We start from the raw sequence: 25,318 nt of genomic DNA on the forward strand, positions 1-25,318 counted from the left end.
AGCACGCCTTCGAGCCATGCCTCGTTACATGCATGGGTGTGGAGCACGCCCTTGAACCGCGTCTCATTACACACGTGGGCATGGAGCATGCCCTCGAACTGCATCTTGTTCTTACACACGTGGGCGTGGAGCATGCCCTTGAACCGCACCTTGTTGTTACATGCATGGGCGTGGAGCATGCCCTTGAACCGCGTCTTGTCCTTACACGCGTGGGCGTGAAGCACACCCTCGAGCCGCGCCTTGTTAGACGCTAACACTGTCGCGTGTCATCTGTCAAAATTCCACTTGCATTAAGTAATGAAAGAAGCCGGCCACGCCGTACGGGCAGCCGTGTTCTGTGACGGTGAGTGAGAGGGCTGGGTTCCTTCCTAAACCTCCGAACATAACACACAGCCGTGGCTGGAGCGGGCTTTGGGGTCTGCACTGGTCTTGTCTTCAGCCCACGGGGGGCCTGAGCCTCTCCCAGTCCATTTCTCCTTGGAGACTGGATCCACCCAGTCCTTCACCTGCCCTGGGATCTTGTCCACTCGGGGATCCTGTCCATGTGGGGAACCTGTCCTCCCCGGATCCTGTCCACCCGGGGCTGCTGTCCACCCTGGTTGGCTCCAGGCTTTGAAAAGGGCCTTGCCCCTGCAGAGCATCTGTTGGAAAAGGTGCCCTGAGAGGCACTTTTCAGAGACGGCCCAGGCATCTGTGCCCACGGAGTGTCAGCAGGCCTTCCTGGAGGCCGGGAGACCACAGTGTGTGCGGGATCTGGGTGAGAGGAGCTGGGTTTGGAGGGGCTGGAGGAAGCCAGAGGAGGAGGCCGGGTGACATGGGCGTGGTGGGCGGGAGACGGCGATGGCGTTGCCAATGCAGAGCTGTGAGAGAGAAAGTCCAGAGTGAGCCTACACACACCCCTTCTAACGTGCTGGCCCTGGGCTTGAACTCAGGGCCCAGGCACTGTCCCTGAATGTGAACATCGTTGCTCAAAACAAGTGCTCTACCACTTGGGCCACAACACCACTTCCAGACTTGGGGTCATTGGAGATAAGAGTCTCACTAACTGGCTTTGAGCTGTGATCCTCAGATCTCAGCCTCACGAGTAGCTTGGATTGCAGGCGTGAGCTGGACCCCATTTCCACATTTTCCTGTGAGGGTGAACGGCTGGACAGTGAGTGTGAGCGGGTTCCATCCTATCCCCGCCCCCACCGCACTCCTGGTGCCCCACCCAAGTCCCGTCCCCTCCCCCTCTGAGGTCAAGGTCAGCAGACATTGCTGGTCCCGGAGGCAGAGTTTGAATCCCAGGTCTTCAGGTGGCCTTGTGTGTTGAGGTCACGGGAACTGTGAAACGTTCTGGTGCTTTCTCCTGTGAGGTTCAGGATATGTGTTCAGAGGTGTCACTTTGGCCGAGGTCCAGTTCTCCTCCGCTGGCATCCCTGCTGCTTTCTGATGCTCTTCTGCCTGAGCTGGGCTGGGTGCCACCATGTGCTGAGGGGCCCAGGAAGGGACATTGTCAATGTGGCACAAATCGCAGCACATGCGTCATTTCAATGCCCAGAGGTTGAGTACTTGGCTTTGAGGACTTTGGAGAAAGGAGAAAGGAGTGGCGGCTGGCATGTGGGCAGATCTTGAGGAATGTTCTAGCATGTCTGGTGTGGTAAGCACCCCTCCCCAGCTTGGAGAGCCCCAAGTGGCCCTGGGGGAAGATGGCTGTACTAGGCAATCTCTCAGAAACATGAAAAACGCTGACAATGAGGTTTCCTCCCGCATTTCAACCCGGGGCTTCTGGGAAGAAATACTTACCCTGAAATTTGAATGGCTCTGGAGCCTCACAAAATTGAAAGAAAATTCTGTTGAGTGAAATAAAAGATCCTGATGATCCAGCCACAGAGACGCCGCAGACAAACAGGTCTCCAGCCAGCACTCACCTGTCAGGAGCTCGGCGCACTGACGGAGTGGAAACTTCCCACAAGAGCAGAGAAACGGGACCACGCCCAGTGCTCCCAACCAGCGCGTGCTCCCCCGCAGGCCCACGCCCATGCTCCCAGTGCTCGCTCTGAAAATGAAGATTTTGTAGGGAAAGAAGTAAGCATGGCAGATTTATCTATCATAGAATGTCATTTCTGTAGCATCCTCTCTCATCCATTCCTTACTTCTCTCCTTCCTCTTTCTTCTTCCCCTCCTTCCCTCCCTCTTTCTCTCCATTTCTTCCTTCTCTTCCTGCCTCCTCTGTCCCTTCGTTCTTCCCTCTCTCCCTTTTTCTTTCTTTTCCTTCCTTCCACCTCTCTCCTTCCTTTCTCCCCCCTCCTCCCTTCCCCCTCTCCCTTCCTCCCTCTCTAGCACCACAGCGTGCTGAGATTGACACCTGGGACAGACCAGAAGGGGCGGTTGTGTGTGAGCAGCCCGGTGCAGAGGCTGTAGCTCCGATGACAATGTCCCTGTCATAACAGCTGGGAGAATTCAGCGCTGGTGCTTAGCGCAAGATGAATAGCTTGTCAAGCCAGACAGCAACAGAGTTACTGAACTGCCCATGACAAGTTCTGAAATATTCATCTTCTGTACGTACCCGAGGTGGCACGGGAGGCCGTGAGGCAGGCCAGTTGAGCGATGTGCCAGCACAAGACGCAGTGGCGTCTTTAACGAAAAGCTTTGTATTTTTGCTTGAACACATTTCATCTGTGAGCCTGAGTCTCAAAGGTTGGAATGTGTCACGCTCCAGAGAATATCTCTTTTAATGATTGGATAAATGTGACCGTTTAGAGTATGCAACTTGAATTGTATTTTCTTTCCTTTCTCCCAAATTTGTTTCTACACCTCACAATTTGACCTAAAGAGATTGCGTTTGGAGTGAAGATGACAGAGGTAGAAATATGGTTAAGTAGATCTTGAAATATCCAGCAACAACATGCATGTCATGAGTGCGAGGCGTAAGCAACATGTGCATGAGAAAAGGAGAAAGAAGAGGACCTGGGCCATGTGTTTTCTTTTATTTCTGTATGTCTTCAGTATATTTTGTTTTCCACAAAATGGAGTAAGGTGGCATATCTCCCTGGCTCTTTAGAGAAGCCAGCTGAATGCTTCCGGGATGGAAGGGGTCAGGCGTGTCCACAGGCCCCTGAGGGGCCCCAGCTGGGCTTTCTGAGGGCCAGTTGTTTAGAACCACTTGTGTGCTGGCCCTGGCTCCCTGCACCCCACGTGTGTGCCAGGACTGCCCCTCCCCCACCCCACTTCGCCCCATGGGACGCGCCTAAGATGGTTCCATTGATCATGTCTCCCTCGTGTCTTCAATACCAGGAAAGCAGCTAACTTTCACTTAAAAGGAGATTTATGTGGGGGCCATTTCAGACTGTTTCAGAAACCCCCTGTGTTCTGTGCAAAGAGGTGCCATGGCTGGCTGGAGAGCCCGGGGGTGAGGAGGACGGGATACTGTCCATTAGGTATCAAGTGTCCACGTACGCACACTGCGGCGGGCGACGATCCTGGGCCCGGGTGTCCTTCTCAGGGAGAGGAGCACAGTGGAGACAGGCAGGGATGCCGAGGCACGCCTCCAGTTGCGGCTGCTCAGACGCGTGCTGCGGCCGCCCCCAGCGCCCGGCACCTCGGCGATGAACAGGAAAACGGTCTGATGTTGTCTAAGTACCTGCATTCTGTCAGAGAGTTTAACGTGAAATTCCCTGCTTCCTATTTAGCACTTATTTGATTCCTACTACCAATTGGTGTGGCTGTGGACTGATTCCCAAGACAGGCGTTTCTCAGAATGACAGACAGGTACCACTTCTTTAAGTACATTGACGTAGGCAGGTGTGTGCCGTGTGCACAGGGTCGTGGGTGGACTCTGCCTGGTCACGGTCCTGCGGGGAGGTGTGCAGGGATCCGAGAGGGCCAGGGACACGCTCCAGGCAGCACCAGTGCAAGGGCGCCTGGCCGGGCTGGGAGGTTCTTTAAGACAAGGACATTTTTTCTAATCAACACCCAATAAGAGAGAGCAACGCAAGCCACCAAGCAACCTGCCCCTCAGGGTGCTTACGCGTGTGACGGGGTACGAGCCCGAGTCCCTGTGAAATGAATCTGTGAGACTCCTGTATGAGAGCAGTTCTTTTAACAATGAGGTGAAATATGTCCCCCCAAAAAGTCATCACAAAGAAGGGTGCAACCATCACAGGGTAGGCTGGTCCGGTGGCTATGACAGGTGTCATTTCCCCAAGACCTGAAGGGTGCCTCCGATTATGAACCCAGCGTGATCTGGAATTAAAATGGAAGCCAAGCAGGGAGCAGGCAGGCAGCATCCCTGCAGAGAGGGCCGGGTTGGGAGAGTCTGGATGAGCCTCTCCCCCGTGGAGGGGGTGAGGAGGGAGGAGGCTGCTCCTGCAGTTTTGCCACGCAGCTCAGGCCGCGGAGCTCACTCCGTGCGCGGTACGGGTGATCTCATGTGGAAGGTGAGCTGTGGGGACCGGCAGCTCCTGCGCTGGCTGCAGGAGAATTACACGGTTCGGTTCAGACCTAAACATATCTATACCTGTTATAGATATGGGTGTCGTTGGAAGCCAGAAGCTGATAGTGAATGAAAAATGAGACTGCGGTATCAACCTGTCAAATGATTTCATTGCAAGCAAAGATTAGGACTTGTGGCAAGGAAGTTGGGCCTCAAATCACCACTTCTGGTGATATTAATTGTCCCCGGTCTGGGAAGCTGGCACAAATAATTCTGTCAAAAGATTTACTGTGCAACTTTCGATGTTATTTACTGATAAATGATGGGGCATTTCATTAGCTAATGGTGAAAAATCACGGAGGACATAACAGAATTATTAGGGCTTGTATAGAAATCCTATTCTATAATGAGTTATTACTTTACAATAATAGCAGCAATATGTTACAATTAAGCACACTACGCGGGTGCTTTCCGGGAGGAAGGTGTGGGCGTGGAGCACTCCCTCAAACCGCGCCTCGTTACACACGAATCCTATCGCGTGCCATCTGTCAAAATTCCACTTGCATTAAGTAATTAAAGAAGCTGGCCATGCTGCACAGGCAGCCGGTTCTGGGACGGTGAGTTAGAGACCTGGATGCTTTTCTCAGCTCCCCTTCTCTTTCTTCACGGATGCTCACGCTGTGGTTCTCCGGACCTCAGCCTGGACAGTACATGGACGGTGTGTGCAGATGCCATGGTGGGCGCTGTCCGGTGTCCTGCGAACACCTCCCCTGTCTCAGGCCCTCTTGGCTTCTCCTTCATCAGTAGCTAGGTTAAGTCTGGCGTTAGCAGGACCGCTTCCATAAAACTGACCGTTCCTGGTGCAGTTAGCTCTCATGCTGGCTCAGCTCCCGAGTTATTTCTTAGAAGAGTGAAAGCAAAACAGGGAAGCACAGCTCTGGATGGAGTGGAATGAGGAGACTGCAGGAGATGGCAGGCGATGGCAGGCAGCTGTGTCAGGACTAGGCCTTCAGGGCCTCTGCAGACCGGGGAGGGTCAGCTTCTTCATGAGGAATCATTAGATGTGTATATTTGACGCTGTAGCCCCAGATAGGACTCAAGGGGTAGACGTGTCTTTGTAGGGATGAGTGGTGTGTGTGGACAGTAGCCTGTCCTTCTGGGGCATCCCCGGAGGTCAGGCCATGGTTGCTGCTGTTAGGAAAACCATCCCATGGAAACCATCCCCCAGCCGTATGCAGTAGACAACAGGGCCGAGGGGAGGAGGGGCACCCAGGACCCCTCCTCAGGCTTGGGGCACTCCCTCTCCCACACAACGCCATCCAACCCCCACTTGCCTGGCGGCCTCTTGAGCTTTTGCTCCTGGGGAATTTCCTTCTAGAACCCACGAGGCCAGGCTGGAGTCCACTCGGGGAGCCCCAGCGGTCTCTCCCGTTCAGCAAGGCGGCAGCCGTGGAGCGTGTTTCCAAGTCTTGGCCGGGGAGCCCAGGGGAAGATGGCGTCTAGGAGATAACGTGGCTCCGTTGACGGCCGCTGTGGTGAAGTGACAAGGACAGCGGTGTGTCCCAGTGAGCAAGGCGGGAGCCTGCCTAGAGACATCTCCCTGGATTTGATGTCCGGCACCTTTATCTTACAATGTTGAGGAACAGGAAAGTTTTATGATTTATTGCTGAAGGTCCATGAAGTCTCTTGGTGCCCACACGAAGCTGCAGGGCGTGGTTGCTCACCATTTCTTCCCAGTTGTTTCCCATATGCTTTGATGGCATCCACGTTTGAAATAGTGGAGATGAGTAATTGATGCTGGTTAATTTAGGCCTGGAATTAACACAAGGCATCTTATTATATATTTAGAAAGTAGACCCAAATAGTAGAAAGAAATTATGTCCTCCTTAATGCTTCTCATAATGTTGTCACAATATAAATAAAGCTCACAGAGTGTAAACATGCTTCAGGTAGCTTCTTGTTATGATGCAGTCTCTCGGGACCTGATGCATGCAAGCAGCATGGTGGTCCTGGGGCCTGTCAAAAGAAAATTAATAAGTAGAAACCACCCAGTTCCTTTCTCCTTTCTTCATGGACCTTTTGAAGAAGCTTGCTATCCATGGAAAGAAGTTTTCCATTTGGATTTCCTGGGCACCATACCAGGGCACATCGGATTTCGGCTGGTTTAGGATAACAATTGAATACACACAGTGGCTTCTCCAACATACTTCCTCAAAGCTGGTTCCTGGATTTCATTTAAGATTTGCCTCGAGAAAAATATTGGGTATTTTAAGAAGGTAAGAATGGTTCTGTGTGTGTTAGACTTTCACCACTCCTTGAAGCGCGGTCACCTCCCCAGTGCGAAGCAAAGAGCAACAGAGAAAAAATATATAGATGCAGAGAAGGGCCAGCCAAGGTGGGAGAGAGAGTTAGGGTGAGTTGTGGCGGCCTTTGTTCTAAGAGGCCGGTGTGGATGTTCCCGAGAGCTGAGCTTCTCAGGGAGCAGCGTGGGGCGGTGCTGGCTGTGACCGCACAGCCCACCTTCACATCCACTACTAAAGGAAGGCATCCCTTCGATGTTTCTACATGGTTTTTTGAGCCCAATTATGTAAGTTCCAGAGAAGAGGAAAGGGTCTATCAAAGGCCACAGGGCACACAGCCTTTCTGGGGTGTGGAAGCCCACTAGCCAGTATCCACTCTCCACTGCCGTGGCTTTGGTTTTGCTCGTGCTGGCGAACCTGGCTGTCTGGCTGGCCGACCCGTGTCACCAGCATCACCAGGTCTGTCTCCGAATCCCCGGGTGTCGGTTGGCATGGTAACCAGAGGCTGACTTTGAAACCTCTGGATGCTTGGGGAGATCAGATGCATTGTGTTTATTGATAGCTGGCGTAAGTCCTGTGGTTAACTAGACAGAGAACACCCACTCGGTTCCCCTCAGCAGCATCTGGCTAATATAATATGGTCCCATAATTCATTTTTAACTTCCCCTAATTGCTCAAGTCATTTTACCATTACAAATATTAGGTATCTGAGGAAAGGCACAGCGATTGCTCTGCCTAGCCGCGAACCCCAGCACGGGCAGAGGCGGTGCTAATCTAATTAGAAAGGTAGCCGAGCTGAACGGAAGCATTTTCTCGTACTTAGCATTCACACGTTAGGTCCCAGCAGATGTGCTGTGAAATTAATTTCCTCTGGTGTAACCAGAAACTCTCTGTTATGCAATTTCCATTTCACAGATGATAACCTATTATCACTTTATTCAAGGAAAATGTGTTAATAGCCACAAGGAAAATTGAATTATTCATATTTGCTCATTTCTATTCTGAAGCCAGCGCCTCTCTTTTCATGCATTGGGAGAAGGCTAATGTAAACATGACCAGATCCTTGTAAATCGGCTTGTAGAAGAGGCTGTTAGCATGCTGCCTGGGGACCGTTCCAGGAAGGGCATGACTCACGCCGGCACGCTCGGCATGTGCAGGACAGGCTGCTACCAGGTGGTGCTGGCGCTAATGGGAGCCAGGTCAAACGCGTCAGCTGTTAACTCAGAGCCTCGGCAGTGTTGTGCTACAGTAGACTCGGGAGCAAACACTGTGTAACAAGTGGCTGCAGCTTCCCCAGTCTGAGCTCCGGGGAGGAGGAGCAGCGTGGATGCCAGGGGAGGCTCTGCGGAGGGCGAGGGAGGAGGGCCGGCTCCGGCGGGAGGCGCCGGTCCTTTCTGCTTCTGACCGCGGCCCCCCCTCTGGGAGAGGGGGATTTTTAGGGGTCACCAAAGCAAAGGGCCACATTTTTGTAGAAGCCATGTGGCCTAGGAAGCCGAGCGCTCTGAGATCAACCCCAAGGAAACTCATGTCTGTCCTCCATCCGTCCGTCCGTCCGTGCCTCCACCGCTTCCTCCTTTGCAGTTGCTGGGGTGAGGAGTAAGTGTTACACAGGGCCAGCGGGCTGGGGCTTCTCCGGGCCCTTCCCTGAGTTCCCTCAGCGCCTTTGGCTGCGTTTCCACGGGGACAGGGATTGCCACGATGTGGTGGCGGGCCTGCTGGGGAGCTGGCTGCCAGGGAAGGAGAGGGAGGGGGAGGGTGGAGGCCCCTCAGGGAGCCGTGGCCCAGGCTGAGGTGCGCTGTGGGTTTGGGGGATTCCACCCACCCCATTCGTGCCTCTGGTGAGGCGTTCTTCACACCGAGGGGCGATGCCTGGCTGCAGACCAGGCCCGTGTGGGGGGTCAGGGCTGAGGGGTGCCGGACCCGCCCTCCTGACCAGGCCCCCCGGAGCATCCGCACAGCCATCTTTGCTTTTATTAACTCTAACGTTACTGTAAAGAGGATGTGCAGAGGGGCTGCAGTGACGGAAGCCGTGTAAAGAGCGCACTTCTTTTGGGGCAACGTCACCCCTTCCCTCATTCTCCAGGTTTTTCCCTCTGTCCCCACCCACATGCATTTGCACACAGTGTCTAGCGGGTTTCACTGCTGCTGCATTTGCCGCTGCAGCGTTTTGAAAATTAATATTCTCCTCATTCTAGCACATGATCAGCACAGAGGCCGTTCAAAATGAAGAGGAAGCTCTTTGGAGAGCTTAGCCGTAAAGCGGAACTGGAGTCACTGGCCCTGCCGCTTTGTGTGGCACCAGCCCGCACTGGCAAGTCAAGCAAATGAGTTCTGAGCACAGGGACAGAAACGCATACCTTTGGATCAGACCTCACTTCTGAGCCATTCATGCTGTATAGGGCAGGGAGGAAAGAGTCTGTTTCCACTTGAAGTTTCTTCAAACTCCTCCCTGACCTGTTACACCAGGACTTCCACCCGGGATGTCTAGCTCACTACTGTGACGCAGTCAACGGACATAAATCTATAAAGTGCAGGACAGTCCTATTGTCTTCAGGGCTGTGCATTTAAATCCACACATTGCCACAATGTTTGCACATGTGGAGCAGAGTGAGTGGTGCTGATAACAGAATGAAATGCAGCCTCTGATCTCAGGGCCAGTCTGCGATGCAGCCTCTGATCTCAGGCCCAGTCTGCGATGCTACGTTGACCCATGGCTCATGCTGTCGTGAACACTTTCTGATGAGCGATTACAGGGTCACATGTAGTTGAGGAACACAGAGATTATATAAATGGTGCCATGATCCATCTTCCTGGAGGGTAGCTTTCTGCAGGACTTTGGAAGTCCTGTTTAGATCTCCATAGTTGTGGATGCACTTGTGTGTTTGTGTGTTCAGCCCTATGCCTTGGTAACACGCGCGTATTTCTGCCTCCTCCAACTCTGTAGAGAGGATTCCATCAGCACAGGCTTCCTGTGCTCTGCCCAGTGCTGCCCAAGCAAAGTGGCACAGACGCAAAGTGTTGCCCATACAAATCCCGCTTCCTCTTCCACCCAGAGACCCCAATCTGCCCCACGCTGCTTTCCATTTCTCTGATTTGGTGGAAAATCCTATAACTGTAGGGACTTTGGGGTTGGCCATTATTCATCAACATAATTTCCTTTAGTCCCATTTGAAGTATTATTATTGTTATGGCCATTATTGTTATTGCCATGCAATATTTCAAGGGAAGATATACTGCCGTTTTTTGACTCATTCAGTCATGAAGGACATCAAAGTCATCTGCACTCCAGGCTACTCTGAACAGGCTGCTAGGAATGGTCCCGTTAGAGTTCTGTGTGAAGTTAAGCTTTCCTATGGATGAATGCCAAGGTCAGCCTCAATGCTGCCGTGATCATTTCTTCACAGACTGTGAAAGGTCACTGTGTCTGTGCCATTGTGTGTTTCCCAGAATGCACCACACATTGGCAACTGGCATACAAGTCACCATTCAGACAATCATGCCGTGGCATCCCGTCCAGGTTTAATCTGAGTTTCCCCGATGGCTGGCTGTGGCTTCTTCTCATTATTGCGGTCTGTGGATCCTCTTTGGTGAAAACAATGTCTGCTTTCCTCCTTTTTCATAACATTGTTTTCTCACTCCAATTTACAAACTTTTTTATGCAGTATACATGATGGCAAGCAGCTGAACGCCTCCCCTGACAGCCATATCTTAGAATGTCCGTGCTGCCCAGGCCCTGGCTCACCTCCTCTCCCCTCCCCCTGAACCAACGCCCAGTGGTCTTGGAAGAGAGCCGACCACTGAGGCTGCGTGAGGGGCTGATGCCCCTAGCGGGCACAGACATGCTGGAACCTTGGGACCCACGGCTCAAGACGTGGCTCACCCAGCCCGCCCCCACCCACCCCGCTTCCCTTTGCCCCACCTGACTTCACTTCTGCCTAATATTAAAGGCACCCTAATATTTAAGGGGGTGCTCCATTTCTCCTTCAGCCAGGCCAAAGGAGACTTGATTGCTTTTCCCAGGTTTTCCTACCAAATAAAACCTATTGGTCTGTTGGGTTCCCCATTTTGCTCTTTTATTTTTCTTCTTACAGTAGAAGCTAGTTTTTGGTCAGCTACATAGCTTGCAAATATATTTTGTCTGGTCTATTACTTGTCTTTCTCCTTTCCCACCAAGAATAATTAAAAAATCACTAATCTTAGTGACTCCTCGTGTGGGAGAGTTCCTCTCTGTTTTTCCTCGGGGTATTATATTCTGATATTGTACATCTGAATTTGAAGCCAACATTTGCGTGTGGAAGGCTGTCTAGTTTGACTTTGTGTTTGATCTAGATTGTCAGCTCTAGCTCTATGTGTGGAAGGCTGTCTAGTTTGACTTTGTGTTTGATCTAGATTGTCAGCTCTAGCTCTATTCTTAGCGGGCCCACTGTGCCTCAAACGCACTTCTTTGCAGGTTCCCCAAAGCTCACGGGGTCTACCCGCCCCCCTTGGGTTTTCCATCCTGTGCTAGTGAACTAGGATTCTGCCCTTGAGCAAAAACCACGCTGCACTCATCAGTACTGCTGTGGACGGAGATCAGTGGGGCAGAATGCTCCCAGATGCTGCTCTTTCTGTAAGGATAGTTTCAGGTGTTGTAGGGCCTGTTCTTCGTTGGAGATTTCACCCCAAACTTGCATTAGGTCTACATGCCATTTGGTGGGGATTCTGGTGGGAACTGCATTAAGTAATTGGCCTTTCTCTTCTGTAGAATGCTCTGCTCTGTGAACTCTGTGTATCCCCATTTACTTAGACCTTTGACTGATTCCAGGAGCATTTGTTAATCTTCAGTACCCAGCTCCTGCATTAAGTTATATTTAAGCCTAAGTTTTTACCGTTCTTTAGAACAATTATATGCGTAATTATTTTTAATGTTAGCTCCAGCAGCTCATTGATAGTACATGAAACTATGCTGCATATTGCATGTTGATGTTAAGTTCTGCCACCATACTAAATAGGGCTTTAATTCCAGGAGAAATTTGGAGATTCTCTGTGGTTATTCACATGTGTAGATGTTGAAGAGCATTGTGTTAACCTGTGGATGATATTCTCATGTATTGCTTCTACTTTTGGCTCTTTGCTGTTGGTGTTAACACTTGTTTTGACCTTATATTAATATTGCTATGTTTTATGTTCACATGTGTGTGTTTACATAATGTATTTGTTTCCTTTATTTTAGTTTTGAATTATCTTACTATTGAATTTCTGCCCAGTTTCTTGTGAGCACATTGTAGGGCTGGGTATTTTTAAAACTTGTTTTTGAATGTGCTGTCAGTTTTACTGCATTCTAATTGGTGTTATTCACCCTATTGTAACTTACAGTAGTTAGCAATTGCATTGGGCTCAAGCCTGCCTTTTTTGTTGCTGGTGTATATTCGTGCTACTGGCTCTATTTCTTCTTCCTCAGTTTCTCTTCCCCCTCATTCTTTTACTTGCATTTTATTTAAGGACAAGTGTCCTTGGCCTTGGGGTGTTCTTGGTTGTGTCTCTGCGTGTGTTTCTTGGAGGTCGTGGTGGTGTTCTGCTCCTCCCGTGCATTACTTTCTGACAGAGCAGACGCCTCCCCGTCTCCCATTTGGTACCTGCCCCGTTGCACACCTCTGCCACAGCCCACACACTCACCATCTGTGCCTTTCCTCAGTGCAGGCTGGGAAATTTGTGAGGAGAGTGTCGGGCCACACGCGTGTATGCCTCCTGCTGCCCCTCCTCCTTCCCATGAGCCGAATGCCTCTCGCCAGGTATCTTCCACTTGCCTCTTGAGCCGTTCTTAAGAACGTCTCTGTGGATGTCTCCTCAGCACCCGTGTTTCTATCTATACATGCTACGTGCTGTTGCTCTGGTCAGCGACCTTCGTGATTCAGGCAGGGAGCAGCATCGTAGATGGGCTGTTGGCATTCTCCAAAACACCAGAGCCACGTCCCCATCTCGAGGATTGGGTACCGCTGCCTGCGCCCCCTGGCAGGGCAGGGAGACACAGAGCCCGTAGGGAAGGGGTGCCCGGCTCGCCAGCGTGTTGGCTGCGATCTCTGGTATTTGACCATCACACCGGCCCCATGCGTCCCTAGACTGCAGCTGCAGGGCCTCCCCTTCTTCCTGCCTTCTACAGGGGGCGGGGTGTGTGTGCGTGTGCGTGTGTGCGTGTGTGTGTGTGTGTGTGCGTGTGTGTGTGTGTGTGTGCATGCGTGCAGGTGCACACGCACACACGCACACACACACGTGGGACTGTGATCAGGTCTTCCTGCTGCTGGATTAAGAACCCACCAACCACATTAGACCCTCATGGGTGGAAAGGCTTCTCTCCGTCCCTGCCAGAGGCAGGCAGAAGCTGTCGCTAGCCGGGAGGGTGGTAAGCTGTGCTTGGCTGTGTGGCGGCTCTTCAGTCTAGATGACCAGCCCCACGCACCCCGCAACCCCACGCTGGTCCTCGGGTCCCAGATGGCACTGGGTCAGGCCCGTGAGGATGTGAGGCTCGGAGCTCCGTCCAACATGGCTGGGAGGACGAGGAGCAGCCCTACCATGAGCTGATGACACCGAGAGTCCAGGAAGAAAGTACTGCAGAGCCTGGAGGGTCTGAGAAGGACGTGGGTACGTGGCTGCGGGGTGAGCGTGTAGAAAGCACACTCGTGGTGGCCCACAGACAGCTGTGCGAGGGAGCTGGGGCTGAAGCGGAAGTTCTGGGCTGTAGACAAAAGTTGGAGAGTCATCAGCATATAAACGATCATTGGAGCTTACCTAGGGATCAAGAGAGAAGGTGCTAATACAGAGATAAACCCGCAATGTGGGAGAGGAACAGAAGGTAATGGTGGAGGAACAGAAGGTAATAATAAGAGGAACAATAATACGAACCCCATAGGGGAAAGAAAGGAAACATAACAAAAATAAGAAAACAAAGAGAGGAAGCAAAGCAAGGCGGGGAAGTGGGGTGCTCTGAGCCCGTTCGCGGGATCTCCGCCTTGCGTGCAGCTCCGAGAACAGAGCACTGTGAGCCCTTGCTGGTGGAATTGTGCCCCCCTCCCCCCGCGCTCCACGGAAGGGAAGACGGAGGGTGTGATCAGAGCGGGCTGCGATTCTGCGGGGCTGTGACGCAGAAGTTGGCGTGAGCCCCGTTTTAAGCCACCATGGCGTCCACAACTCCCTGGGGACTCAGGGCCTGCCGTCCTGTGTGCCGGTCCCTGCCGGGTGCCACTGTCCTGTGTGCAGGCCCAAAGCCCCAATGTGAGCCTTTCAGGCTCCCCGCCTGCCCTGAGCCCGCCGTGGCTTCCCCCTGACTTCCTTTGAGCTGCATCCACTGACAGCGGCTCCGAGCCGCGCTCACGTGGCTCTGACATCCTCCGTCGGTGTCTACTCCCGCAGCGCCTGTGCTCAGGCTCGCTGCTGCAGTCCCGCAGCGCCCGGGCTCAGGCGCGCTGCTGCTGTCCCGCAGCGCCCGTGCTCAGCACACTGCTTGCGGTCCCGCAGCGCCCGTGCTCAGCACACTGCTGCAGTCCCGCAGCGCCCGTGCTCAGGCGCGCTGCTGCAGTCCCGCAGCGCCCGGGCTCAGGCGCGCTGCTGCAGTCCCGCAGCGCCCGGGCTCAGGCGCGCTGCTGCAGTCCCGCAGCGCCCGTGCTCAGGCGCGCTGCTGCAGTCCCGCAGCGCCCGGGCTCAGGCGCGCTGCTGCAGTCCCGCAGTACCCGGGCTCAGGCGCGCTGCTGCAGTCCCGTGGACAAAGGAGAAGCAGCCAGAGCCTGGACCTGTGCGTCCCAGGCAGTGGGCGCACACAGACCTCTGGACCAGCCGCTGTGACTGGATAGATACTTCTCCCAGGTGTCCTCTCTCCACCCATTATCTTCCACCCACCCACCCTCCACCACACACGCATCCTCCTCCTCCCACACCTCCTCTACCTTCCCTCCGTCTATCCTCCACCACACACCCATCCTCCACCTCCCCTCCATCCATCCTCCACCTCCCCTCTCTCCATCATCCTCTACCCACCCACCCTCTACCACACACCCATCCTCCATCTCTCCTCCATCCATCCTCTACCTCCCCTCCATCCATCCTCCACCTCCCTTCCCTCCATCATCCTCCACCCATCCACCCTCCACCACACACCCATCCTCCACCTCACATCCCTCCTCTACCTTCCCTCATCCTCCACCTCCCCTCCTGCACCTCCCCTCCTCCCCTCCCTTCCTCCACCCCCACCTCCCCTCCTCACCTCCCCTCCTCCACCTCCCCTCCTCACCTCCCCTCCTCTACCTCCCCTCCTCCACTTCTCATCCACCCCCACAGCATCCACCCTCCACTCTTCTACCATATACCCACCCCTCTACCATCTCTACCCCCATCCATCTACCTTCCGCGGTCCACCATTACGCCTCCACCACGCCCACTATGCCATGGGTCATTTGTACCTTCAACCTCGTCCATGGGTCATTTGCACCTTCAACCTCGTCCATAGGTCATTTGCACCCTCCACCCTCCATCCATCGCCACCCACAGGCCACCGCTCTCTCAACCTGCGTTTCTCTCTCCGTCCCACATGCACCCGGCTCTATCTACCCTCTCCCTTCCGCTCAGACCCACCCCGTATCTCCCTCTTTTTCACAGGTACCCTGTACCTCCCTGGTTTTCACCACCTCATCCTTCCCCCAGCTCCTCCGCCCCCTGCGGCTTATCCCCCAATGTGTGTGCTTCTCTGGGTGTCTTTCAGGAGCAAGAGTGTGGGTGTGAGCAGGCACACCCTCCGGGAGCCCATGGTGGTGACTCCAAGTTTGGTAACGGGATACTCTCTGCCCAGATAGGTTAAGGCCAGTCAGAAGTAGATGTGAGGATGGAGAAGCTTCCTCAGGAAGGGGGACGGGAGAAGAGACAGACTATGACAGAGGGATGTTGAGGTTGGTGTGGGTTAAAATACTGTGTCAGCAGGAGAGGCCACGGGATGGGTCTGAACTGCCAGACAGCAAGCAGCAGACACCCCTGCAGAAGTAGCTTCCGATTTCAGCCTGGCTCGTGATGTGAAAGCCTGCCCCACCTCCCAAAACACAGGAGAAGAAACATGCCAGGGCCTCACTGGGGTCTCAGCTCAGGGAGGCGTGGTCGGCCCCAAGCCTGCCACGCAGAGGTGCATGCAGAGGTGCATGCAGAGGGGGCCTGTGGTTGGCCAATGACACTGATGTTCACAATCAGTCTGGATTCCCCGCCTGTGGTGGCCTTGTTAGCGGAGCTAAGCCCGGCTGGGACTGGGGTGAATTCACAGAGTGTCTGTGTCTGTGATTTACGCAAGACCTGCTGTGAGCCATGCCCTCCCTCGGAAGGGTCCTGGTGCACTCACCGGAAACCTCCTCCGGGAGAATCGCCTCCTCCACTGCCCCGCCCGCCTCGCTCCCTTCTCCTCTTCCTCTGGGGCAAGAGGCACGCTGAGCACATGGTTTTCAAACGTAAAAGTAACTGCTAACTGAACATTTGATCTCTGGCCTGGAGTGTGGTCCAACAGCTCCATCCTTGGGACAGCGCCCAGCAGTCTGAAGATCCACGGGCTGGCCCTGAACATGTATGTGCGGATGGTGGCTGGTCTGGTGCTGGCTCTGTGGAGCTCCTCGGCACCTTCCTGACCTGGACACACGGACCCGGACACACAGACGTGTGCAGGTTCCTTCAGGGAGCTCAGACAATGCCAACACTAGAAATGCAGGCTGGGTGCACAGGCCCAATGTGTGTCCAGTCTGGGCCCGACAGACAGCCCTCTCCTGGGCACCCACCCCGGGCTGAGCCCTGCTCCTGGACGTGAGACTGGCAGCCCTCCCCCAAGGAAGCTCTCCAGCCTTGCTAAACCCTCCCATTGAGGCGTAAGCCGCCTTCCTCTCTCCTGTCCTCAGCGAGTGGAGGGAGCAGCTGGTCCCCTCCTCATGATGGCCCTTCACATCCTCAAGATGCTACTAGGTCAGCACCTGCCGGGCTGCGCCCGCACAAATCCTTTAATCTTCCTTCATAGGTCCTATTTTCCGAGTCGTTAATCGTTTCTGCCACTCTCCGCTGAATCTCTCTGGGCTTCTTAAGTCCCGGTGTGTCCCTCTTCACGGGGCAGGACGGCGGTGGGCAGGCCGCCCGTGCCTCCAGGTGGGTGTCAGCCTTCGAAATGCCGCCTCTCCTGCGAGAGACAGGCGGCGGCAGTGGCGATGGCGATGGGGCAGCGCAAGAGCAGCCCCCAGGGGACACGGACTGAGAGGGCGCGGACCGTGACCTGTGCAGGACATGGTGGGACAGCGCGAGAGCAGCCCCCCCAGGAGGGCACAGACTGAGAGGGCGCGGACCGTGACCTGTGCAGGACACGGTGGGACAGCGCGAGAGCAGCCCCCAGGGGGCGCAGACCGTGACCTGTGCAGGACACGGTGGGACAGCGCGAGAGCAACCCCCAGGGTGCGCGGTCCATTAGGGCGCAGACCGTGACCTGTGCAGGACACAGTGTGGACAGAGCGAGAGCAGCCCTCCCGGAGGGCGTGGACCATGAGGGTGCGGACCGTGACCTGTGCAGGACACGGTGGGACAGCGCGAGAGCAGCCCCCAGGGGGCGCAGACCGTGACCTGTGCAGACCCAGTCGGCCCCGGCCACTGCACGGCCATAATACATCCCAGGTGATTTTTTTAATGCACCAGATTTCTGTCTTCCTAATTACCAAGTGACCTTTGTCACACTGGCTGCAGCCTATGGTTTGCTTCTTTTGCATCTGCTTCCAAATCCGTCCTCTCCTGGGCCCCGGACACAGAGAGGCGCAGAGGCGGCGGCCGGCACCCACCTCCCGCCCTGCCGGGCCGCAGCCCTCCGTGGGTGGCGCTCCAGAGCCACGGTGTGCCTCCCGCGGGCCGCCTCCAGGGAGCCGGGTGCCTGACAGTCCCGCTCGGTCACGCGCGAAGCCCGAGTCCGATTTCCCGTGGTGATTAGATCCGGCTCTGATCTCCACGTCGAGCCCGGACCAATACACCACTCTTAATGGACACATTTTCCTTCCTATCATCGGGAAAATTGATGAAGGTGTTAAGTAGCATTGAACCCGGGATTTTCCACTGGGAAGCCCACTTGCCATGGCCTCTCGTGCGGGTATTGAACCATTTACAGGCATGCTTCGGGGACGGCACCGAGAATTATCTTGCTTATGATTTAGGGGATCTTTTTGCTCCCTGCATTTCAAGTAGAAATTCCAGACACTGAACACAAATGTCACAGGGAACAGTGGCTTTGTCTTCTGTAGCTTACCTGGGACCTTTATTCTTACCTACTTGGTTACAGATACCCTATTTGTTTTATTTATTAAAAGCTGCTCATAAAAGCACTAGCATTCTTTCTGAAGATGTAATAAAACTCTTCCAACTACTCCTATTTCACTGTTGTGGATTGTTTATTTTTTGTCCCTCAGGGTTACTCTGGGCTTGATGCTCCACTGCTAAACCCCATGCCGGGTCCTTTTGCGGCTCATTATTATTTTTTATTTATTTTATTTTATTTTTTGTTGGTTATAGAGCTTGAACTCTGGGCCTGGGTGCTATCTCTGAGCTCTTTAGCTCAAGGCTAGTGCTCTACCACTTGAGCCACAGCACCACTTACAGCTTTCTGGTGGTTCATTGGAGATGAGTCTCTCAGACTTTCCTGCCTGGGCTGGCCTTGAACTGCGATTCTCAGATCTCAGCCTCCTGATAGCTAGGGTGACAGGCATGAGCCACCAGCATCCAGCTTGCTCATTATTATTTTTTTTTTGGTCAGTCATGGGGCTTGAACTCTGGGCTTGGACACTGTCCCTGTGCTCTTCAGCTCAAGGCTAGCACTCTACCTCTTGAGCCACAGTGCTACTTCTGGTTTTCTAGTGGTTTATTGGAGATGAAAGTCTCACGGACTTTCTTGCCTGGGCTGGCTTTGAACTGTGATCCTCAGCTCTCAGCCTCTGAGTAGCTAGGATTACAGGCATGAGCCACCAGCACCCAGCTGCTCATTATTTTTGAGATAAGTTCTTACTTGAGATGGGGTCCTGATTGCACACACCAGGATGGTAAGCCTCCTTCTCACACTTTGTTCTTTAGCTGGGATGCCAAGCATCCACCACCCTGCCCAACTTTTCCTCTCGAGATGGAGTCTCTCAACCTTGTCTGCGTGGGTTGGCCTCAAACCACGATGCTCTTGATCTCAGTTTCTTAAGTAGCCAAGAGGACAGAAACAAGCCACAGACCACTCCCTACTCACATTAACTTTTCAAAAATAGTGAAACCAGATTTATGTTTAACATGTAGCCAAACACATGGCAGCTTCCATTACGTTTCCAGGTGTTTCCAAACTCTGTTATTTTAGCGCCCAAGGCTTCAACGCCGATCGCGTCTCCCCCTGGAACAATGCAAACGCTTCCGTCGGCATCCACTCGTCTCAGTCACCCGCTGGGCACAGATGATGGGCGCCTGCTGGCTTCCCGGTCAGTGCGTGCTGGCCTGGCCTCTCATCCACTCAGGCCAACAGCTGTCCTCCATCGTGGACAGGGCCCGGGGTCCTGCTCCGTGAGCCCAGCTTCCCACTCGGGCCAGGGACAGGTGTGGGATTGTGCTGTGCACAGAGGGCCGGGGAGGGCACTGCCTTCCAGCGACCACGCCAGCCTTTCCTTCGCGTGTCTCCGGAGCTGGAGCTGTGGTGGGGGGCTCGCGCTCCCGGCCAGGAGGGAGCACTGTGGGCTGCGTGGAAGCCCACCGCCACCGTGAGGAGGCGCCTGCCCACGTCCCTGTTAGCGCTGAAATAATATTGTGTCAAGTGTGGCCATTTCCCTTTATGTACCTTGTGAGACAGAACGGGATGACGGTAAGTCCTGCTTTTGTTTCTTCATCCCGTATTAATGTAACACAATTATCCAGTGTGCAGATAGACGCCTGTGAACAGACAACAGCAGCAGCCACCCAGGCGGCGGCGCAGTTATCCTAATGAGCCGGTGAGGGCAGGAACCCCAGGCACGGAGCGGCGTGTCCGTGTTCGAGAGGGACGCAGGCACACGCGTGACCGCTCTCTCCCGGTCCGGAGCAGAGCGGCCTAGCCCAAGGCCGGTGACAGCGAGGCCCAGGCCGGCCGGGGTGAGGAGGCGTGGCTGGCCCGCAGCAGGAATCCCGGGGCTGAAGATGCGGAGGAGTGTGTGGAGCCGCCCCACACAAGCGCGCAGGTCAGTGTTTGGGAGGCATCATAGACACCCCGAGACCCGCCCGGACACCCCGCCTCCATGCCTGACCTGCTCTCCAGGCTCAGGCCACGGTGCCCTCTGGTTGAGTCGGAGGGGGTTGGCGTGGAGAGGAGAGGAGATCCGGCCGGAGCGCAGCCCGGCGGTCCCTGCGGCAGGTCCTGACCGCTGTGCCCCAGCCTGGCCAGTCTGTTTGCTTTGTTTCACACTATCCTGAAGTCACTTTGCGGTCATTCCCTCCTTGGCTTTCCTGTTACGGACGGGGAGACAGAGCCGCAGGCCCTTCCTACCCCCACACCGGCCCGGGCACCGGCTCCCTCCATCACACAGGTCCATGCTTCCTTCTCTGGTAAGATGCGGAGTTCATGCGTCTGCGTTTCTCAGAGTTCCAAGTGTCAAATGAACGTTCACTATGCATACCTCACATGTTTTGGAAAGTATACGTCTATTAAAGCAACGCAAAGGAATGAGGCTTTGAGTCTAAGTAAGCAGAGTGGAGACACACACAGCCTGCTCCCCCAGAGGACCGGCCACCCGGACCTCGATTGGACGAGAGACAAGACCAGGCCAGTGTTAGACACTCGTGCCAACTAGGTCATTTTTTTTCTTAACCAAAGATGTAGTAACTCTACTGAGATCACCAAAATTTTCTTATACTTTTTGCGCTAATGACCCTGATGTGCAACGAGATGACCTTACCTAAACTATCCTCTTCCTTTTTAACTTCACCTTGGAAAGCCATGCCTGCGGGTTCACAGGAAGCGCGGCACAGTGAGTCTTAGAGCAGTTCATTGGCCAGAACTCAACCTCCGGTCAGAATCACGGGGGTGCCAACTCTGCCCTGTTGGGAAACCACACACATCAGAGGTCATGAACAGCAGTTCAAAGAAGAGGAAAACCCTGAGATTACTGAAAAGTCAACCTTGTAGGTAAATGCAAGATAACATGAAAAGTTTTCCAAAATGATCTCCAGTGAGCAATTTCAGATAGAGAAAAGAGTCCAGCATTTCTGTGAGAAATGTCACAACCCTGGAATTGTCCAGTGTGGAAGCAGATCCACTAAACTGTATAGCAACACCATCTTCATCTTATTTAGGAAAACCACCACCAGTCTAAGCAGGATTGATCGAGTGAGTGGGCTGGGTAGTAGGAAATCTTTTGACGTATCACCCTGGTAACAGAACGAGGAGGAAAGACCTTCCATGCATCATTTTAGACATGGACATGCTTTTTTCAAAATTCAACACCTATGCTTGATTGCGTAAAACACTCAAAGAAATGCTAACTGGTGGAGCTCCTGACACACTTCTTGACATTTACTTAGTAGAGACAGAGCACATGAGAAGCATAATCGTAACCTACTCTATGAAATTGCTCCAGGGAAGGGAGAGGTTACTGGAAGTGCGATCATTTCATGAGAGAAATCAAACTGATGTGCAGCAATAAGGAAGAGTTGAACTAAAATGCTGTGAGTATACCTGAGAAACACTAGAGAACCAAAGAGAGAACTGAAGTTCCATACGGCATCAGGAAATACAATGAGCCCAGTAAACAACAAACCAGAGGAGCAAGAGAGGCCTTGCCTTTATAAAGCACCAGAGGATACAACAATTACCAACAAACTCTACAATGCATGTGTCAAATCTATATCAGAGAAACTTTAAAATTCAGGTTTCAGAAAGTTCTGGACTCTGGGGAAAGCCTCTGTTTCTGAATGCGATTGCCTGCGGGCCCGTGAGGGTCTTTGTCCGCCCCAAGCAACCCTGTTAGTAGCGAGCACACCGTTGGGCTTCCTCGGGCTCCGGTGGCCAGATGGGGCAGCTGCTGGCCCCAAAATGCAACTCCATCAGGTGAACCTACCCTGGGGAGAAGCAGCCACACAGTGCTGTTTCCCCATCCAGAGATGGAGGAGAAGCCGGAGGGCAGGGATGGGCCCACGGCTCTGCCCCAGGCCCAACCCCAGACCCGAGCGCAGGGATGGGCCCACGGCTCTGCCCCAGACCTGACCCCAGACCCGAGCGCAGGGATGGGCCCACGGCTCTGCCCCAGACCCGAGCGCAGGGATGGGCCCACGGCTCTGCCCCAGACCCGACCCCAGACCCGACCCCAGACCCGAGCGGTGCTGTGTCCACCTCACGTTCTGTAAATGTGTGTGTTTTTCCACAAAATTCAGGTTCACACCGCACAACAACATCTTCTGAACCATCTGTGGACGGTATTCCACTGCCAGATGCGTCTCAGGACTCTGTGTCCCTGCCGACCGAGGAGACCCCACGTCCCCTTCCCCACCATCTCGAGACAGTTTCCCCATGTTTCCCATGGCAGCTGCTGTGACAGACCTCCCATCCCCCCCCCCCGATTTCCCCCCCCTCCCGCCCACGGCTGCCGGGTGTTCCCGGTTGTTCACCTGGAAGACTCAGTTCTATGGGAATCTGAAGGTTTGCCCCCCAAGTGCACAGGTTTGGGGTGATCACTCCCATGCCCACTGCTGGTCCCTGCTGCGACCGATGCCTCCTCTTCATTGGCCTGTGAGGACCATGCACGGCCCGCCCGCCCGCCGGCCCACGGGGCAGAGCTTCCATTCCACGGCCGTGACCCTCACCCGCATCGCGGCTGACGATGCGTGGCCTCACTGTGCAAATAGCAGCCTCGCCTCTGCTGAATTGATGAAGATTCATGTCCATTTTGTTTGCACCTTTTCCTTGCGGATGCTGATTTTTGGTTGAAGGTAGCTCCATGGCTCTGTTTCTGTGTTCTGCTACATCCCGAGGCCCCCCAGGGGTCTCCATGCTGTCTCGAGGCCCCCCAGAGGGTCTCCATGCTGTCTCAAGGCCCCCCAGAGGGTCCCCAAGCCATTCCCTAGGCCCCCCAGGCCCTGCCTCGTGCTGTGCCCCCTACAAGGGCCATCTCCAAGATGGGGCTGGCGTTGTCAGAGCCAGAACTTACCCCGTCGTGAACAACGAGACACTCAGCCTTGTGAAAGGAGAGAGACCACAAAATGGGGCCTAAGACGTGCCTGCATGTAATTTTTCTAAGCGTGAAGAACCCTACCTAGGATGCAGGAGCAAAACCCAAAACAGGAGTGGAGGGGGGCGGAGGGAGCGTGAGGATCACCGCTCCACGCCCAGAAGGCTGGGCTCTGCTAGGCCTGGGATAAAGGAATGGGGCAGGAGAGCTAGGAAGAGGCCACCGTGCTGCCTGCACATGTGCAGAGAGATAAAGAGACAGGGAGAAACAGAGTCAGAGAGAGAGGAAAGGGGAGAGAGGGAGAGGTAAAAAGAGAGACAGAGGCAGAGAGAGGAGGCGGGGGCGGGACGCATCAGCGTGGGCTGCAGAATTACAGGGCTCCTCCTGCAGCCGCCGCATGCAATCACAGCGAATTCAAAACCGTCTCAGAAGGGATCCTACTGGGAGTGTTTAGGTCCACAATTACAGTAAATGAAGATTCAGAATTAGCAGAAGCATTTCACTTAATTAGAAGCATTAAGTAAGTGCCACCAAATGTACAGTAGTGTTGAAGGAAAATGAAGAAAACAGCTGACCCTGAACAGCACTTCTGTGTCCCCGTTTGTGTTTCCCCTTCCTTGCATTTAGGAGACAGTTACGCCTGCCTCCGTGGGCGGGTGAGCAAGGTGTGGAAGAGAGGAGCGGGGGCTCTGTCCTCGACACACCGCACGTGGCACTGGCCTGCCCATGGGTGTGCACGCACACCGTGTGCACCCAGCACGTGAGCCTGTGCACCTGTCTGTGCGTGCACGTATGCACCTGGTCTGGTTCCCCACGTGACAATCAGTGGCGAGAGCTCGGCCATGCCCACCGCGCTCCAGGACTCCAGGCCCAGCTGAGCTGCTGCAGAGGGAGTTGCTAAGACATAGGCTTGAGACTCGCAGAGGCCTCCCAAACCGCAGGCAGTCCCAAGCCTACAGGATCCCCTCTCACAACTCCTCCTTCTCTCCTTGCATTGTCCCAAGGGTGACCTGGGAGAAGTCTGGGAAGAACTGGCACAGCACCATCAAAATTCAGTGAGTCACTGGTGATGGGTTCGGGCCAGTCCTGGGTGGGCGGACAAGGGTGACTCCCTGTCCACAGGTGCCCATGGGGCTCTGGAATAGATGCTTCCACTCACGCAGGCTCTATCCGCGCCCCTCCTCCTGTTTTGTGTTTTGCTCTTGCATGCTAGGTGGGGTTCTTCACGCTTAGAAAAATTACATGAGCATACAGGGCGCAGTCAGGACCAGAGAAGGCCAGACGCTGGGCCCGGATCTCAAAATCGGGGCTCTAACGGGTAGGCGTGGCTGCGTGCTGCTGCTCCAGATTTTCCTTGAACTATGAAAGAAACAAGTCACATGCATGCGCATGCATGCACACACGCATGCGCACGCACACACAGACCTCGCCCCATCACACACTTAGATTTGACGGAAGGACGTTGGGATGACAGTTTCTTCCCCGGGCCATGCGCACGCCGGCGTGGGCAGCTCTGCCCTCGGCCCCCGCGCAGCCTCTCTGTCTCTGTGGAGGAGAAGCCTGCCAGGCTTGCACTCTTAACTAAGCATGCAGGAAGAGTACCAAAACCATTACATTTATGTGTTTTTAATGGCCTGTCTGGGTTGTGTTCTGTCCGTAGCCAGTGTCTGAGCTGAGTGCCAGCCAAGATTTTTAGAATTCACACAGCTCTGTTTCAACATAACAATTTGACAATACCAAGGGCCCCGCCGTTCCCGTAGGTTATATTTTTGAGTCTGGCAGCATGGTGCATAGCAATCAGCCGTCTGGGCCCTGCCCCCCTCCCTGCCCTGGCGTTGGAAGGAGGTACGAGGTGGCGGGGGGCTTCCTGCGGGGTCTCGGCCTCCCTGGGGGACAGGGTCTGTGGGGGCAGGGCAGAGCGGGCTCTGCTCTACATCTCAGGAGGACTGGTCCTTGGATGAGGGTGGCCTAGGAAGCGGTCCCTTTGCTTTTGTGATTCGTCCGGGTGGCTGCTCAGCCCACACCATGGGAAGCTGGCCGCCATCTCTCCTCAGTCCGTGCTGCCCGCGTGTCCGGCTGGGCACACACAGAGGACCACGTGGGCCAGGCAGGGCGGTGGGAGGGGACAGAAGCTCAGGACCAGGGCATCTCCCTCTGCTAGAAATAACCACCCTGGGGAGGCATGTGGTCCGCGCTGATGTTTCTACCGCAGACTTGTATCACCACGATTTTGATTTTAGCAGAGATCTGGAATTACGAATTTTCACATGGATATTTCAAATAATGTACTGTCCTAAGAATATGTCTTCAAAGAAAGTAAAGGAAGTATGAAAAATAATGGGAAAATAAGTCAACTAGGAGGAATATTTGGTGATGCTAGTTCCTTGATGCAGCACAGCTTTTCACACATGTAACACCCTTAC

Source organism: Dipodomys spectabilis, unplaced genomic scaffold (assembly GCF_019054845.1).
Source record: "Dipodomys spectabilis isolate Male_0828 unplaced genomic scaffold, ASM1905484v1 ptg000169l, whole genome shotgun sequence".
NCBI lineage: Eukaryota > Metazoa > Chordata > Mammalia > Rodentia > Heteromyidae > Dipodomys > Dipodomys spectabilis.